An 18,379-nucleotide genomic window follows, 5' to 3' on the forward strand; every position below is an offset into this window, starting at 1 on the left:
TAGATTATTTGTTTCTTACCATATGAAATATCCTGTTGTTTGACAGATAAAATCAAATCAAATGCCTTTTCCTATGTTTCTGCATGCACTAGCTGTCATGTTCCCATCTAGTGTGTCTCCTCACTGCTCATCAGCTGTACAGCTTGTGTGCTTTGTGTAGCTGGTAGGCGCCAGGCACTGCTGGCCTTCAATATGTATATCAAGCTGAGAGCTTATGTTTTGTGGTGGTTTTCCATCCTCTAAAGCCAGATCCTTTAGGCTGGGTCTTCAGCTGGTGGAAAGCAGTGTTTCTCTGTGGCTTTCAGCATAGCTCTGCCAGAGAAGGATCTGTCCTCTGTGTTTCACACAAGGTTAAATTTATCTGTTGAGACTCTTTGGCAGCTCTGCACTATTTTGTTAAAAAACAGCCCAGGCCATATGGAAAGTTTTCCACATAATGCAAAGCAGCTCAGAGACCATTACACTTCCAAGCCTGAGTGTATTCTTACGTCACTCTCCTCGTCTTGTGTCTATTCGAAGGGATCAAATCCCTAAGCAGCTTCATGCAGCAGTGCCGATGAGAAGGAAGAGCACATGTTTGGGTCCAGTCAAAAACTACCCTGTGAAATGGCTGTGCTGATCTAAGCATCACTCCTGAGCAGTTCACTGATTTCCCCCTCTGCAGAGATGAGGCAGTAAATCACTCTCCAGGAGCTGCTCCTCACTTTCAGCGCAGAATAAACGTGGATTTTAGTCAACACGTAGCCCACTGACTAAAGCTTCAATATTAAAGGTTAAGGTAACCTGCTAGCACTCAGGCCATGGGATGTTGTGGTGTTTCAGTGAGTCAAGAAATGGGACTGGGGAGCAGGGCATAGGGTAACCCCACGTGCCCCCATTGGGGCTAAACCTGGAGCTCAACTACAGCAGCTGGGAAGCAAGAGGAAGTGAATATGATAGCAGCAAAGCAACCCCGATCTGCAGCTCATGGGCCGGGTCAATGAGTCCCACATGGTGTTTGTCTTAAATTGGTATCATATGTCTGCATTGCTGCTGAAAAAATTCGCAGTGGATCCTTTCCTTAAGGACTGATAAAGCAAAACATGGCGACTTAGTACAGTACATTTTGAAGCATGGAGAATACAACAGTGTAAACAGCAGGCAGATGTTACGTGGCTACAGGAAAGAGTGAAGAAATTACTATAATTTGCATGCATATGTTTGCATTTGTATCAGTTCTGCACATAGCTTTACCATGGTTGTTTTCTATGAATACACGAAAATTCTGGCAAATCAGACAAATAACAGAAGAACTCAGCCAAATGGTTATTACTAAATAAACTATACAGAATATTAATTGAAAATTCAGATTCATAGTTACACCAACTTCTGAATAGAAATCAGAAGACTTCGATTTCTGCATGAAATGGAAATAGTTCAAATTTTAGTGTTACACTCTTACAAGAAACTGAGTTCAGATCAAAGAGAAAGCCAAAAAGTATTTGCAGAAATTACCTGATGAATACTTTCTAATAACGAGCATACTTACAAAATTGACATGTGCTCATGTGTAATTCATGAACAGAAACATAGTCAACTTCTTTAACATGAATTTCAGTATGAATTATTCACTGAGCTTTAAGTGTTATGGAATACACTCCCCGTAGTTAGTTCCCAAGGTTTAACAACAGAGGATATAGACACAGATGCCAGTGATGCTCATAAGCTATCAATCTCCTCCACTTCCCTTGCTAACATGGGGAACTGTGAAGAGATGCTCACTTATAGACTCGTTTCTCCCTCAGCTGGAACTTCTGTTTATGGCACCACGGTGGGCTCTTCCAAAAATTATTCCAGTCTCATAAATTCAACATATGAGTTGTCCCTGCAATGGGATCAAGAGCCACAGGAGAAGAAGATGGGACTCTGAGGGAGAGTAATGACTGTTTTACTGCAATTGCCTTTGTCAAATAGAAAAGGCAACAAAGAGAAAACAAAACCGTAAGAATTTGTGTGCATTTATTTTGGAACAACTTCTGTGTATTTGTGTTGCAACAGAAGGCAAAACCCCATTCATTCAAGATTACTTGGCACTATTCTGAGCTGAAAATAGGACCAAAGAGCTTACTTCTCTTGAAGTATTAATCTTCAAGAGTAACAATATTTCTTGTGTTGCTGCTGGAGATCAGGAATTCATGCCTGTCTATCTGCTAACCATCCTTTTCTAACCGTAGTGGATGCAGATAATGCTACAGCATGCTTAACACCATGTCATGTAGAACAAACAACTCTCTCCAAGCTCCAGATTTCGATGCTGAATACAGCTATCTCTTCCTTCTTGCTCATACAGTGCTTGACGCAATCTCTGATTGCCAAGTTATGTGCAGAGCTGTGGGACACCAGCACCACACACAGATTTAATGGGCAGTTGGGGTTGACAGCTGTGGTTAAGGAGGTGCATCTCAGAGATCCTCCTGGCACAAAACGCTGGCTGTCAGCAGTGAGAATTCTTGCACAGGACAACTTTTTGCTAAGAAACTGAATGTAAATCTTCGTTATCAAATGTATCCACACTCCCTATTATCACAGCTTCAGCATGAAGGAATTCATGTACGAGACCACCTCAAAAGAAGGGAGGGCTGAGATTTTCATCCTGTAATGCCCCAAATATTACAAGGGTAACAACACCAGACTCACAGTAGGAAACTTGTCAACAAGGGGGTTTTGAAGAATTACCATGTATAGGGCTATGTCTCACAAAGGTTCTCAGGTGAGGTGCTGATGCCATTGAAATACTGCTCCCTTCTTCTCACTTTTATGGAGTACAGGGCCACTTATTCAAGTACAAATTCCAGTGGCAGGGAATGGCATAATATCAGCACTTATTTGTGGCATCACCTGATGCCTTTCAAACCATGACCTTGCTGATGGCCTCTCTGTATTGCCCTCCAGTATGCTGGCAAGAATCTGCCTTCTAGAGTCTGGAGAGACCTGGTAGGAAACTTTTCACTCAGCTACTTTCTATCATCTGCAATGCCAAAAGGGAAGCAAGAGAAATATAAGGAAGTTGCAAAGATAATACCAAAATAATCTGCCGTTCTTACCACATGTTATAGTAATTATACCCTTCTCCCTCCATCCCCAGATGTTCTGTGTTTGAAGAGAGATTCATGGTTACATAATGAATCAGGAGGGAGATGCAGAAAAAGGATGTGAGCCATGAGGATGATGTAAGGAAAAAAAAAAAGGGAAAAAAAAAAAGAGGAGATTGTTGAACTCTTCTGTAAGGGAAGGAGGACGCCTCAGTGCAAGGCTTCTGAAATCTTGCAGCAGTCAGATGAGAAGATTACTACAGTGAGGAGGAAGAAAATCAATAGCATATGAAGCAAATCAGGAGAGAAACAAGCAGTATGGCAACAAATCAGAGCTGTTCAAAATCAAGATCTGCAAAGAAGGAATTTTCAGGCAGCCTTTCATAAAAAAAAAACAAAACAGAGTAAAACACAGCTTTTAGCTGAAGCACCAGGATGCACAGAGTGTGCTAGCTGCTTGTAGAAGAATTAGTAAGAAATAGTGAAGTGTGATCCAGCAAATCCAAACGAAGAAAGAGGCAAATCTGGCTAGGCGAGTCTGTTCTACAGCTACGATTTATGACATAGAAGGATGTAGAGCTTTGGCTAAATCTCATGAATGTTTCATTTCCTCAAAATTCTCCTACACTTTCATTTTAGGGGCAAATGCTGGCAAATGCTTGAGGGTAGGGAGAGGCTATTTAACATCTTAAAGAACATTTTCCTCAATACTTCCAGCAAAGTGGTTGAACTGTTTCTGAATGAGAGGAAAGTGAATAGGAACACTTTGTCCGTAAGGAGAAAAATGAAACCCTCACCTTAGTTTCATGAGCAGATCTGATGATCCTGTATATCTCTATTAGAGCTGTGCTTTGACTTGAAAATAGGCTCTAACAGCGACAGGTGTCTTTGATTATTCCAGCAAGATTTTCAGCACTTCTTATCCAGGTTTCAGAGTGTAGAAAGTTCAGTCATTTGCTCACCAGGGGGGTTCAGAGTCATGCAAGGAGCATAGAGCTCTTCTGTTGGGTAATGAACAGCTCATAGGAATGGCTTTTGTTCACTGTGCAAAATACAGTGCACCCTGAGGTCTAGAGCTCGAGCTGAACCAAAGATAGGCCAAAGGGCAAACTGAAGGGGAAGGTGCAAGAGGAATGGCTTTGCCTGGTTTGCTGACAGTGCTGCTCTGCTGAAGTGCACCTGCCACTTTGGAGATCCTCAAGAGTCATTCCAATGCCAGAGATGCCAGTGGTTGCTGCAGCCCAGGCCCACGCAGCCCTCACTGCTCTATGAGGATGCCAAGAGTGTGTGGCAGACAGGCGAAGCAGCAGTTGGCTGCCAAAACCTGTTTCGGGGGACAAAGAAGGATTTGGCTTAGAGTGAGAAAGGACTTTCATGGCCAAAGCTCGTCTGATGGGGCTCCTTTGTCCCTTCATGAAATGGGAAATCTCAGCCTGTTTCCCTGCACTGTTCAGTGAGTGAGAAGCTGTATGGAAGAGGCTATGGTCTAACAAGGAAAAGAGGCACACTGCAAACTGTGGAAACCACAGAGACAAAGAGCACTGAAAAAATACAGGAGAATGGATATCTAATAGATTATTCAGATGCTGTTGGCTATTTTCAAATTTATTTATATTGGGGGAGATTGTTTCAACGCAGCCAAATCCCAGGCTCTTGGGTTGCAGTTATATAGAAACAAAAGCTGACACTACTGTCATCGTGCTCTTGAAATGCTCAGTATGGGCCTGAGTCCATGCTCATTGCTGTGGCGAGGAACTAAGAAACACTGTACAGTATTTCACTTTCCTGGAAGAAAAACGTTGTAGAAGAACAGGGAAAAAAGACGTTGCTGGAATAATGAAAAACAAAATAAACTACTTTTAACGTGGTAGAGCATCTGTTAACAAATTACTGTTCTCTTATCTGTTCCAGTGCTGACTGCAGAGAAGGCACACATAAATGCAATGACATGTCACTCGGTCATTTGCATTTCCTCTATTTACAGTGGCCAACAGTGTACTACATGTGCGATGCCACCTACCTGTGCTCCAGACCTCCCTGATATCAATTTTGCAAGGAGATAAATTTTGGCAAGGTTCATCCAGCTCAAGTTTGCAGGCTCTTTTTACCTATGCTTCATTACAATACATTATACTGACCACATAACAGCAAAGGAAACTGTGAAAGCAGGGTCCAGGAAATAGTGTAACTAATATGTGAATAAAAGAGAAAGCAGATGGGGAGGATGCTTTCAGTGAACCATGAGAATAAATTTGCTCCAAGGCCAGTATTCCTTTCTCTCGTTCTCTTTCTTGCTGACAATCCAACTAAGTCATGGAGTCTCAGAATAAACCAATCTGGAGACAATGATGTAAATGAGATCAGAATCATTTCCATTTGCAGATGAGGTCAAGAGTTCTACTTTTGCGGAACAGACTTGGTTATTTTATTTAAGATGTAGAAGAAGCCAACAGATTATTTTTTTAAAAAAAAGCAAAAGAAACAAATTGTTTCTTTGTGGAAAAGCTCCTAGAGCTTCCTAAGCTGTCTTTTAATGCTTACTAGAAAATTATCACCTCTTCATAAATTTCTAAGTGAATACTCAGTGAAGCTGATGTAAAAATCAATGTGTCTCAGGTTTAAAACACCTCCTTTATACTTCTGCCAATTTAATCCTCCTTAAACGTTACATGACTCTTCTGTAATATATTTATTGATCTCCAGCAGCATGTTATAGGTTAGGCCTCATTAAACACTCACTCCTTTAGATGTATTTCAGTACTTTGCAGCAGTAATACACAACAAATAAAGTCCTATGAACCTAACAGAAAGATTAAAGGTAATGGGATTTTTTATGAAGTCCTTTGAAGGTTGATGATTTCAATCTTAGTTCACAATATAATGTTGGGTTGTTATTGTTACTGCTATTGTTATTTTAGCTTTACTAACTTAAAGCTGAGCAGTTCCAGCTCAGGATGCAGTCATGAAATTAAGAAATGCTTTTTCCAGTGGATATGAAGCTTTCTTGATTTTAGCACAACAATAATTCCAGGGAGTACAGATGTACTGCACAGCTCAGGAACGACAGTCATGGAGGCAGATCAAAAGGAATTTCATGAACCACGGTTTCAATTCACAGCACAGGATCAGTGAAATCAAATGTAAAAGCTTATGAAACCATGCGAGATTTCAGAATTTCTGAGAAAAATAAGGAACAAATTCCAATACATGGAAAAAAAAAGAAAAAAAAAGCTTTTATAACTGACTTTAGCAATTTTACTTTGACATGACTAGTTCAAATTTCTCCCCACTACTATCCAACCACCCACTGCACTGGATTATGTCCCATTACTGGGTTGGATACCTTGCTCAGCAAATTGCTGGGCCTCAAACCAAAAAGGGGAAAAGTCACGAAAGGAATATGGGGTGGAAAGGCAGGTAAAGTGAGACCAAAATCTCTCACGTGCTGAGTGGGAATGAGTTTAATTTTATTCCACAAGCAAGTTGTTTGAAAGCCTATGATAAAGAAAAAAACAGCCTAGACTTCTGAGCTTAGCTGATAACAGCCAAACACCTGCTTTGTTCTTGTTGAAGGTAGCACTGAACAGGGGCTGAACACATCTGTTTTCATTTAGCTGTTCTGTAGGGTTTGACGTCCTATAGGCTTTGACAGTCCATACAGTCCATCGAGTCTCCCAGATAGACAGAGCTAGTTTGTTCCTTTAGGATAGATTTTACCTGGCTTTGCTGATTAGTTGTGTAAAATTCAAATTAGAAACAGCCAGTCATGTCGGATATAATGACGTTAAGTTGAAAACGAGATGAAATGTAGTTATATGAATAGAACACATAAAGAAAAGAATGAGTTCATAAAACCAGGTTTCTGTATCCGACTTTTAGTCAGCTAAAACTGTCTTAAAGGATCAGCTGCTTATATTAATCTCTCCTATCCATCAGGAAAGCTTTGGAGCTATAAAGTACTACAGGATACAGAACCTTGAGTTTGTAAAGCTATTTGGGAAAAATAAGAGTTATTCCAGTGTGATACTCCGAGGAAATCACAGAGAATGCTCCTCAGGGTTGAATTTGCAATAAGAGAAAATCTGAGGACAATATATGTTCTTGTCAGATAAAAATCTAGGTGTAAATTTGACAAACAGCATGCCTTTAGGCAAGCATGAGTCTGTCTATTTATTTGTCTGTCATCTTTTTTCTCAAGACAGTCTAAGGAATTAAGGTGTTGCAAGATAGTTTCTGGCTCATTTTGATCTGCATTCATTATCCCCTTTCTGCCCCAAAGCATAGCAAGAAACTAACCTAAATATTGGCAACATATTTGATTTCCTATTCTTTCCTTAAACCCAAGCAAAACACTCATATCCTTTTCTTCACCATGATAGTCTTCTAGACATTTGATGTCGTTTTCTTTTCCTATTTGCAGAGCTACTCAAGGATATTGGTTCCTCCATTTAACCACAGGGGCCCTGGAACAATCTTTAATGCATTTAGGATGTGGTCATATTTTAGGATGTTTTAGAGTATAAAATCACACTTGAGGGCTATTTAAGCCCTTGAAAAAGTGCAATGGACACAGCTGTATGGCCTGCCAATCTCATAACGGTCCCTCCTGCGGGCCCTGGGAGACATCTGCATTAGGGAAGGGGTGAGAGGATTAGTCTGCCTACTGTGAGTTCACCTGTTTACCTAGCCTATTATTTATTGAAGATCAAATTGACTGAAAATCATTCCCGACAGAGAGCTGGCAGGAGATGACATTATGAAGAGACCAGAGTTTGTGTTCTATAGGTTCAGTTATCTGTGATTTAAAGATCGTTACGATCTCTTTAAAATTCTTAAAGCTAGCCAAAAAAACTAAAATTAAAGGAAGGCTGTGCCTTGAATTAAACAATTTAGAAAACAAATGGGAATAGAATAGAGACACTATTCTGGTGAGTTAACCTTCCCATAGATTGACATCATGAATTTATTTAATGTTTTCGAGCTTGTTTTTGCCAGCTTGAGTACATGGGGGAAAATATTATTTGTGATTGGCAAAATATTTCTGCAAATAAATTCTCTATAAATTCTGGGGTGGTGTTTGCTTTTAAATTTCCCTTCAGCTAGAGGCGCAAAACTGAATGAAACTGATATATATTTTATGCTCTGAAGTCTTGGTGTCTGAAGCAGCCATGTGGAGAAAGGGAGACTTTCAGGTCTGAGGCTCCAACTGGAAACACATCTGTTTCCTGGACTAGAGGCTGAGCGGTGACAAAATCTTCATTATTCTAATACCACTTAATTATTAAGACTGTTGCAAATAAGACATTTTAACTACTTTTTCTTGCTAGTACGGTTTTACAGGCCAATAGTGAAAAATGTACCTAGTAGTGAAGGGAACAGGTTTAATCCTGGAGGACAGAAACCGTGAGGTTCTGAGCTCCCTTTTCAACACCTTCAAAGTTGCTGTTAGCAAATCTTTGTAAACCTTTTTTTTCTCTTTTCCCTACTCTTGGGAGGCTGTGACTCCAGGAAAAAGCAGGAGTTCCATAAGAGAAAAGTATCCCCTCTTGTCGAGCAAAGACCGTCGGTCTTACAGAGCAGTTCAGTTTAAGTAAACCTTCTGCCACCTAACAGGGGAGTCATCTATTTTCCTCATACATTTGCTTTGCTTTATTTTAGCAGAGCATTTCTTCCCCGCTGTTTATCCTCTCGGACAAATACAGGAAAAAGCCCACTTGCACCCCTCGACCTCTCTCCTCAACAACTGACAATTACCTTCCCCAGCCTAAAGGCATTGCTTTTTTTGGGAGTGCCTTATTTAGAACACATGATCAGCATTCAGTGCTTTCCAGTAGCCTCCAAGCCCCACTGAGTATTTATTTACATTGTATAAAATTAGAGGAAATGAAGGGCTATGTGTTTGAACTAAAAGCAACAACCTAATTCTGCTTGTTATAAACTCCTCTAATGGAAGGATTTCAGTCAATGTCAGCTTAGGGCATGGAGGGGAAAGAACGACAACCCTGGGCATTTCCAGCATAATGGGGCCTGATGCCTGACAATGAAACACATTTAGTCACTTTCTAAACAAAAAACATTTTGTGGATTTGAAGCGATTTTACTGTCCCATACTATGAACACAGTTTGTGTTTTTGGCTTCCTATCTAACCAGAGGACATCCCACAGGGGAGTCCTTTGGGACTTAATAAAATGAAGAATTTCCTATTAAACAAATACATGGGGGGAAAAAAAGATATTCTTTGTATTTGGTGGAAGGAGACAAGTTTTCAATGCAACTAGGACATTGGCCAGCCAATAAAAATGTGATATATAAACAAATTACACTGATTAAATGTGATGACTTCAGTTGTTGGTGGTACCTGAAGTCATTCCCTGTCTTTCTGTAATGAAGGAAGAACTCATTATGCTTTTCTGGCTTCACTCCGCACCTTGAAGGTAAATGCAAATGATACAACCACTAAAGGAAGCTGACTAAATCCAGGTTCGTGCTGTGGAAAAGAACCAAAAAATTAGCTGCAGTGTTAACACTGTAAAAAAGTGTTTTCTAGAGCTAATAGTTATGGACTCCAACATGGATCTTAGTAGTAGGGAGCCTGGAAAGGAAAAACCATGGAAGAAATTCCAGACATCCATAGCAGCACTGATGGTAATCTAGAACAGGTCCCCAATGCTGGTGCCAAAGTTACTCTAAAAAGCATTTATGCTCACTGCCGTTGGTAGAGATTGGATTTGCCACTGCTGAATTTAGTGCTGGTGTCAGCACCTTGCCATCATGGGACTGGATGCATCTATCAGCCACGTTAAGCAAGAGGCTGTGCTTCCAGGACCTACGGACTGTTTTACCAAAAATCTCCTGTACGTCTGTAGAATTGTTGATTAGAAAACCATTCCTGGGCTATTCAGGTACATTCTTCTCTGGTTTATTCTAGAGATAGGGCAATCACTACCTTTTCTTCAAAGCAACTCTACTTTTAAGAATAATGTATAAACACAATCAAGAAAAGTTATCAGGAACACTTACACAACTTATTGTTTAAATTTTTCCGTTTAGTGCAATGAACTTTTCTCAGGGATGAGAGGATAATCCAGGGAAACAAATAACACAGAACACTGAAGAAAACACTGCTGTCTAGGCCTTGACTTGTGTCAACTGTGTCTGTGTGGCATCTCGTGACTTTCACCATGAGCAGTGACAGAGATACAGCTGATGGAGGTGAGCCTCTTTGAAAAACATTGATGTTTCTGTGCTATCTTCCATGTGTACTGTCTGCAGTAAGCAATTGTGACAACTAAGTGGATACAATCAGCACAAGTGTATATGAAAACAGCTAGGGAATTGGGAGGCCTCGCTATTTTTCAGTATTATTCAGACTCCCAACTGGGATTCCCCTCTAAATGACTTTTTTTTTTTCAGAAGCAGTTGCTTAAAATTTGCCAGAAACCAGAATCATTCAGCAACGTTTAAATGCTTCCTTCAAGAACACAATTCTTCTCTCTTTATTTTCAAACCACAGAGCTTACAAAGCTTCTAAACCCACTGGCAGGCAGATCCCTGTGTCTGCAGGAGGGAGTTCAAAGTGTGAATGCGATGGAGGAGCAGGTGGAAGGACTGCAAACTGATCTCAGCTTGCAGCAAAGAGGGAGCAAAGAGGCTGACTTGTCCAGCGGCAGATAAAGATGTGTTTGCTTTCCTGGCGTTACTTGAAAGAAAAAGGAGAGAGAAGTAACAAACCACAGATGATATACAAGGATGGAGATTCTTAAAAGAAGTTATTTGTTTGTATACCTTCTACGTAAGCAAAAAGCATGTCCTGCAAGTGATTGGGAATTAAAGCACTCTGTTGTTTTTTTTTTAAAGTAAAACAAATAAATATTCCTGTGCACCTTTAAGACTCCTCTGCAATGATTTATGGCAAACATATCAACAGCATAAACCACTATTCAGTAGCTCAAGTAATAACTTGCATTCAAGGTCAAGCAAAATCTCAGTAAAAACAAACAAATTTTCAGCAGTCTTTCCAGAAGCAGAAGCTGAAAACAACAGATCATATGTTTAGAAAAAACACTGGAAAATTGTGAAAAAATGTCAGAACAAATATTTGGCCTCCATAAGAAACCGTTCTTTGGCTTTTCCTGAAACGACACTTGCGAAACATGCCTTCTCCGGAGGGATATTTTGTGGGGCTGCAGTTTTCTTGGGGCTGATTCAGAAACCCTCAGGAAGTGGCTGAAAACTGTGTGGTGATGTAACTGTCAAATTGACACAGGAATGGTTCTGTTGATATTAGCCGGGCTAATCATTCCGCTAATTGGACAGCCATTCGAGCCACAATGCAAAGGCAGATCAGCTTTCACTTTAACTACTCACGCAAATGAGGTTTGACTCAAATGTAATACTTTATATCAACACACTAGATGACTGTAAAAATAATACCACATGTGCTGGTGCCTCTTTTTAATAAGTGTCTTCCTCAATTTTCCCTGCTGTACGAGGCACTTTAACATACACATAATTAAGGTTATTTAAGGGATATCAATTGAAAAATGCACCCACAGGAGGCTAAACATGAATGATAGAGCTACCAGTAGAGCTCCCAGAAGTCAGCTGCCATAATTTCATGCAGCACTTCCACAATGTGATCTGCTCATTGCACTGGTGGAGGACAGCCTAGCAATCTCCTGCTTTGCTCTTTCTGAATTCGTTTGCACTGGTAAAAAATGGATTTAAAATGCTACTGTTTTCATTTGGTAGCAATTTATTCTGGAGTCTATATGGATTTATAAAGCAAAAGGCAGGGTGGAAAGCAGAGCTACACCCCCTTATAGCTGATGCAGAAGTCTGGAGCTGAAGCCTTACCAATCTGATTCAGTACATACTTCAGTGCCAGCAGAAGTTTCTCCTGACTTTTCTATTCATCTGCATCAGCTGAGCACTCACTCAGAGCCCTGAGACACAAGTGTGTCCAAAAACAACAGATAGAGAACAGAGGAAGGTCGGCCCCAGTACGACGTTGTGTGGACACTTTTGTGGTCATCTCTGTGCTCATCACTGTGCTCTTAAAAACTTCTTGTTCAGTGATCCTAAAGAGGAAAGATGTTTCTGTAGCCAGTGCAGGAGGTGATGCATTAAAGCATTAAGTGATGGCTAATTAGAGCAGGAACGCTGCGAGCACTCACTCAAACTCATTGCCTTGTGACGACTCAGAGCATGGATCACAGGAGCTCTGGCATTAAAGCGTGTTCACCACTCTGCAGACAGCACTAATGCAGGCCAGGACATGAACACCACATGCATGATATAATCATTACACTCACTGAAAGGCGGCATTTTTATTGCAATTGATATTTTCCATGTTTCTACTTTAGAGCTTTAATCTCAGCAAGGGTTCTGTTTACCGTGAAGCCTGTAAATGCTTTTAGGGGTTATTTGATAAAGAAGAAAATCAAACGTTTGCTTTGTCCAAGATCAAAAAGGGTCTGTAAAAAGTCCTACAAATCCAGTGATAAAGAACTGCTCTTAGAGCATATCAGCTAATACAGCCTTACTAAATGCAGCATGGGATCATCCATCGAGCCACAGTAAAGCGAACAGAGCCATTCCTTGCTGTACCAGATCTGGGTCCTTTCACAACAAACAACAAACCAGTTTCTTTTTGCTGCTTTCTGCAATCCCACCATCACCTGCATCCACGTCCACATCAGCCCGATGCCCTCCAAGACACATAGTGGTGGCATGAAGTCACCCACCTCATGTCATGTCATGTCATGTCATGTCATGTAATTTCACACCTGAAGGAGCCAGGCAAGAATGAAAATGATCCTCTGATTTATCAGAAATGTCTTCATAATGCATAGGAAGTTTCCAGCAGGTAACACTACTGTGAAAGAACAGAGCAATCCCTATCTCCTGCACACACTCTGCTGGAGGCATTATGTGACAGACTACAGATCTCGCTAATTCTCAATCTTTCCAGCTTTTAAAATGTGTGTATGATTTTTTTGGACAATATTTTTATTTTTTCTTGCTTGCAGCTTTTCTACTTCCAAAATGCTTGTGTGTCACATTGGTCCTTTACACTGGGTGTCAGTGAGAGGTAAACCTACAGCACCTCATCGATAAACTGCTCTGGTATCTGTGCTTCTCTACCACTTCTACCTGCTTTCAATCTCTGGCTCCTGTTAATTGCTTGCTTAGGGATAAATCATCTGAGATCAACCTGAGAAAATGACTCAAGATGGAGAAAAATCCTCCCTGATATGTTCCCGTCTAACTGCAGTTCCCTCTTTCAAGTTCTCCATTTCTCTGGAAGGTTGTCATAAAACTCATTACGTGCCCTGAACAGATGTGACCTTAAATGCAGCTTCATGGAGGAAAAAAAAAAAAGAAGTGGGGAGTATAAAATAGCCTGTGGTGAAAATAACAGCAGGAAAACATTATAAAATCTGAGCCATAGCTGGCTTCCTCCTGATTATTGCTTTCTCTTTCAAGGACCCGTCCTTGAGTGTCCAGATATTTAAGGGTGATTTGGTGAAGGCAATTTTAACACTGTTGTTCTAATGAAATAAAGCTGCCACACAGCCCTGTAACAACGCAGTACTTGAAGAACATCCTTGGCTCACGATTTGAACAGTCAAGAAGGCAGTGGTGGAATACTGTTACGCACTATTTTTGCTGCAGCGCTAACTCAGCACCCTGACTGATGGAGGAAAGGGTTTTGGGGGGCTGATGTCAAAGGGGGGATAACAGCCACACAAAAGCATGTTCAGTAGCCTGGTTCTTGGGAATGAGGAAACAGGGCATGGAGGTGGGCATTCCAGGGGTGTCTGAGGGCTTTCAAGAAAGGCTGAATGTGCCACCAAATGGGTAACATATAAAATATATGACTAGTGAGTTTCAACTGAGGATGGATTCACAGACTGCAAGTGCCTTTTCCACAGCCATAGGGCAGAGGTTGCTTCTACTTTCAGCCACCAAGCTGAGCTGCAGTTTCCCCTCAACTGGGATGTTTGGATTTGAGTGCATTAAGTTGGATCAGCCTCAGAAATAATCTTTGGAATGCAAGAACAAATTCTAAAGCGTAGCTAGCAATATCTGGATGCAGATACTGGCCATCATAAAGTGGTGTGGAATTTAAATAAACTGTCAAATTGAAATAAGAACTATAGAATCATAGAACCACGGACTTTTTTTGGGTTGGAAGAGGTCTTTAAGTTCACCTGGTTCCATCCCCCGCTATAGGCAGGGACACCTCCCTCTAAGCCCAGGTTGCTCACAGCCCCATCCAGCCTGGCCTTGAGTGGTTACAGGGAGGGAGCATCAACAACCTCTCTGGGCCACCAGTTCCAGTGTCTCACAGCCTTCATAGTAAAGAATGTCTTCCTAATATCTACTCAGAATCTATGCTGTTATGATACGATGTGTCTGATACAACAAAAATAATAAGAAGAAAATAAGATCTCAATGCTTCTCTTATGAGGTTAACTATTTTGTCACCACATGCCATATTTTTATCAACTCAATGTAAAAAGCAATATAATGTAAAATAAAAAGCAAATAAATAAAACAGCCATTTTACAGAAAATTATTTGCAGTTGATTAGGAAACGCTGTATAGACTGGGGGGGAAGGAGGGGGAATACATTGTTTTTCTGAACAATAAGACAGAAAATAGGTGTGATTGTCTGCGTTTTGGAATGCATTAGCAGTAGCTGCAGTTTGTCCCAAGCAGATAACAGGTTTTCAGAGTTTCCTCCTGGACAGTTACAGAAGGAACAAAACGTACATGGAAAATAAAGAACAAGCTTCCCTGAGTACCAGACAGACCCCAGGTCAAAAAGTGTTCAGCAGCCACAGACTTAAATATACATGCAGCAGATGTTAGAGATGAAGAAAGAAAGAAATAGGGTGAATAGTTGAGTTTTAGAGCTTCAAACTGTTGTCAGTGTATTTAGGCTGTGCACGTGTGTGCGTAGCAGCCACAAGAAGAGGTTTTTCATTGCTTTAAGCAGAACTAAAATCATTTATGCACATTATAATGGTTCTTTTCCCACATTGGATCAGGGCCTGACTTGTAATGGAAGTCTGGCTTGGAAATGCCCTGGGAGGAGAGAAGCCATTTTCTTCAGGCTTTTTTGTGTTCAGTGTTTCTCTTTCACTTATTAAATGCCAAAGATCTGTGTTCAATGCAGCTTAGACACAGTTCTTCCACACCTATCTCTGCGAAAAGTTTCAACTCCTACACAGATTTGACAATTCTTGTCTGGTGAGATACAGATATTTGATTAAATTCTTCAGTCTCGTAACACTAGAAAGAAACAATTCCTGTCAGTTCTGTTGCTCTTTTGTTTTCTTCTCCCAGTTTCATCACCTGACACTTTTCCACTTTCTAAATGACAACACCATTCGGATTAATCAGATTTCTCTGGTTCTGGTGATACTGGAACCAGAAACAAAGCTCCAGTGGGGGGGAGATTGCTCCTGCAGTCAGAGGTCTGGGCACTTCAGCTCTATTTTGCACGAATGGTACAATCAGGTTGAGAATAGAAGCAGCACTTTGTACTGGAGCTGTGCTGCACAAGCTTTCAGCAGACTTAACTTTGTTTTAAACTATTCATCCAATGGATTAATCAGGATCTGCCACTGCTTGCAAAGTGCTGCACAACCAAAGTTGGCTGATGTTACAGTTCCTGCTTATCTGATGCATACTGAGCATCAAGCAAAAGCTTCTGCAGGATCTGTTTCTTCCCCGAACACCGCCTGTCTGCTGAGTACTTTCCTGTAAGTTTCCTCGCTTCAGCAAAATTGTTCAGTCCTGGTCCCAGGTGAATCCTTCCCAAGTATTTAATGTGTAAGTGAGAGAGCCCCCTGACTTGTCTGGGGGTAATACAGTGCACGAACACAGGGCAAGGTTTGCAGCACAGCAGGGCACTTCCCGGTATCAGGCGGGAGCAGAGGGGGTTGTGTTGTTGTACCACAATCGCTGGGGGAATATTGTTTTGTTTTTGGAAGAGATTGCTAAAACAGATGTTGAATGCGAGATGGCGTTTTTAAGCCAGCAGCAGGCAAGAATTATCCTTCAGGATGAAAAGTGACCTCCAGTGAGCAATAGTGCCTTTAATCCCAAGCTTTGTGCATTGCTATCTGCTTCTGATCACTTTGAAAATCCCCTCCTTCCCACTCAGCCTTCCCCTTCACTCCCACACAATGCTGTGAGCAGCTCCATCCCTCCGGCTGCTCTCAGTGACCTGGGCACACAGCATCAGGAACACTGGGACTGCAGTCGTCTGCAACAACTAAGCTAAAAGGAAATAACAACGAATCCCCTCGGTCTTATGCTTTGGTACTGAGCTTGCCAGTTCTACATTCTAATTTTGCATGATAGGAAGGATAAATCTTCCCGCACACATCGTTACAAGTCCTAACCCAAGATAGCTGAAGTTTTGGCCATGGGACTGCACAGAATTTTGGTGATTTCAGTGCACATCCCACGCACCAAACCAAAAACCTAATTATCCTAATCAGTAGGTGGGATTTTTGAAAGATCTGTGTCCTGCTAAATGTGGTTCTATCTGACTATTGCAGCTTTTCAGCCCAAATCTGACTGCAGCATTGATGGCCACATGTTGGCCAAGTGGTCACGACCCACTCACTGCACTCCCCAGAGTGCAACAAGAAAACGAAGGTGACTGCAGTACTGCTGCAGTGTGGGATGTTCTGCTCTGATGGAAGGTCCAGAGCCAGCACCATGCAGACCCAGGTATTCCATTGCTCCCCAGAGAGCAGCTGGCATCCAGCTGTGGCTTTGTGATGTGCTTTGTGTGATGGAGCTCAAGGTGAAATGGTCCCTGGCTTCAGACTTGGTTTCATTTTCTAGAAGCTCTTCTAAAAAGAGCGGACGTGGAGAAGTACTCGGAGCTGCTGCCTCGGACACTGCTGCAGAATCGTGGTCTTCCCAAAGAGGGCACTGATGCTCTGCGCACGAAGCAGAGGGAAAAGCTGAGAAATACATCGGCGAGGCATAAATCTCTGAAGAGAAATCTGTCTTAGCACGTCTACCTCAGGAAAAGGGGAATTATTACACTTAATTAAAGTGTATTGACACCACATGTGGCCCCACCTCTCCCTTTTGGCTTTATTAATGATAGCAAAACTGCAGGCTTATAAAGGTGGTGGAGGGGGGTGTCTGCATTTCTAAACAGTAACCATAGACTGCTTTGAAAAATATGAATGCAGCAATCACACTTTTTAACAAGCCTAATTCCTACCTCTGAGCTAGGGTACATTTTCTAGTCAGTATTCCTGCTTCTTGGCTGAATTGGCAAAGGGGAATCAGTGAGGTACTGTTTTCTGGATTACTATTAATGCCATTACAGCAATATGTGGACCATTCTTCACAACGTTTATTGACAGAAAGCATTCATTAAGCAGTTAGCTTTCGTGTGTTATGGGATGCTGGGGTTCCTTTTTGCTTTTTTTTTCCTTCCAGGAGAGCTGTTTTAATTAAATTACAAAATAATGCCCTACCTGAGCAGAGACTTCTGTGTACAATTTATGAGAAATCTCAGCTGAAATAAGAGAATCTGCTTAAATTTTGAGCTCTGTGCCTAGATTTACCCTTACTGCTATGGGTAACTAATTTAAACCTAATTTAATATCGTCATTCTTCTAGGACTCACATGCTAAAGAAGACATTTAAAGGATGGGCCTTCTTAAGATTACGTTTATTCTAATATATATTTATGCTTAAATAGTTAATTAAATGACTTAGATTCACGGTGCATCAGAATCTCTTATCTCATGTTGACTTCTAGGGAAGAAACAGAAGTCTGAAAGTTTAAATCAGATCTTTGCATGGATATTTCAGGATGCCATTTCCACCATCCCTCCCCGACTCCTGAGCTGCTTCCTTCTAAGAGCCTTTTCCATTCCTTGCCTTTTCCTTACCGGCAGCGAAGTCCTGCAGTGAGCAGAAACTGCTTTTCTCTTTTAGCTCCCCACACTGGATGCAAGAGAGCAGGCTGAGCAACTGGTTTAACATTTTCCTTTTCTACGTTATGAAAATCATGGGTGGCAAAAGTGTCATTTTCTAAAATCTTGGAATCGTTTCCTAGTAAAGTTTGACTGTGACTGGAAATTTCACATAAAACAGTGGCAAGGGTTAATATTATTCCTGCCATAACATTTTGTACTATTTCCCATGAGAGCTCTCAATGGTTTTCCACTGCCACTGGAAATAATGACTCTCAGCTGGAGTAAGTTGCACTAACACTTGATATTCCTGTGCCAAGTGCTCTTTGAAATGAGCTTGT

Source organism: Tetrao urogallus (genome assembly GCF_951394365.1).
Source record: "Tetrao urogallus genome assembly, chromosome: 18".
NCBI classification, from domain to species: Eukaryota; Metazoa; Chordata; class Aves; order Galliformes; family Phasianidae; genus Tetrao; species Tetrao urogallus.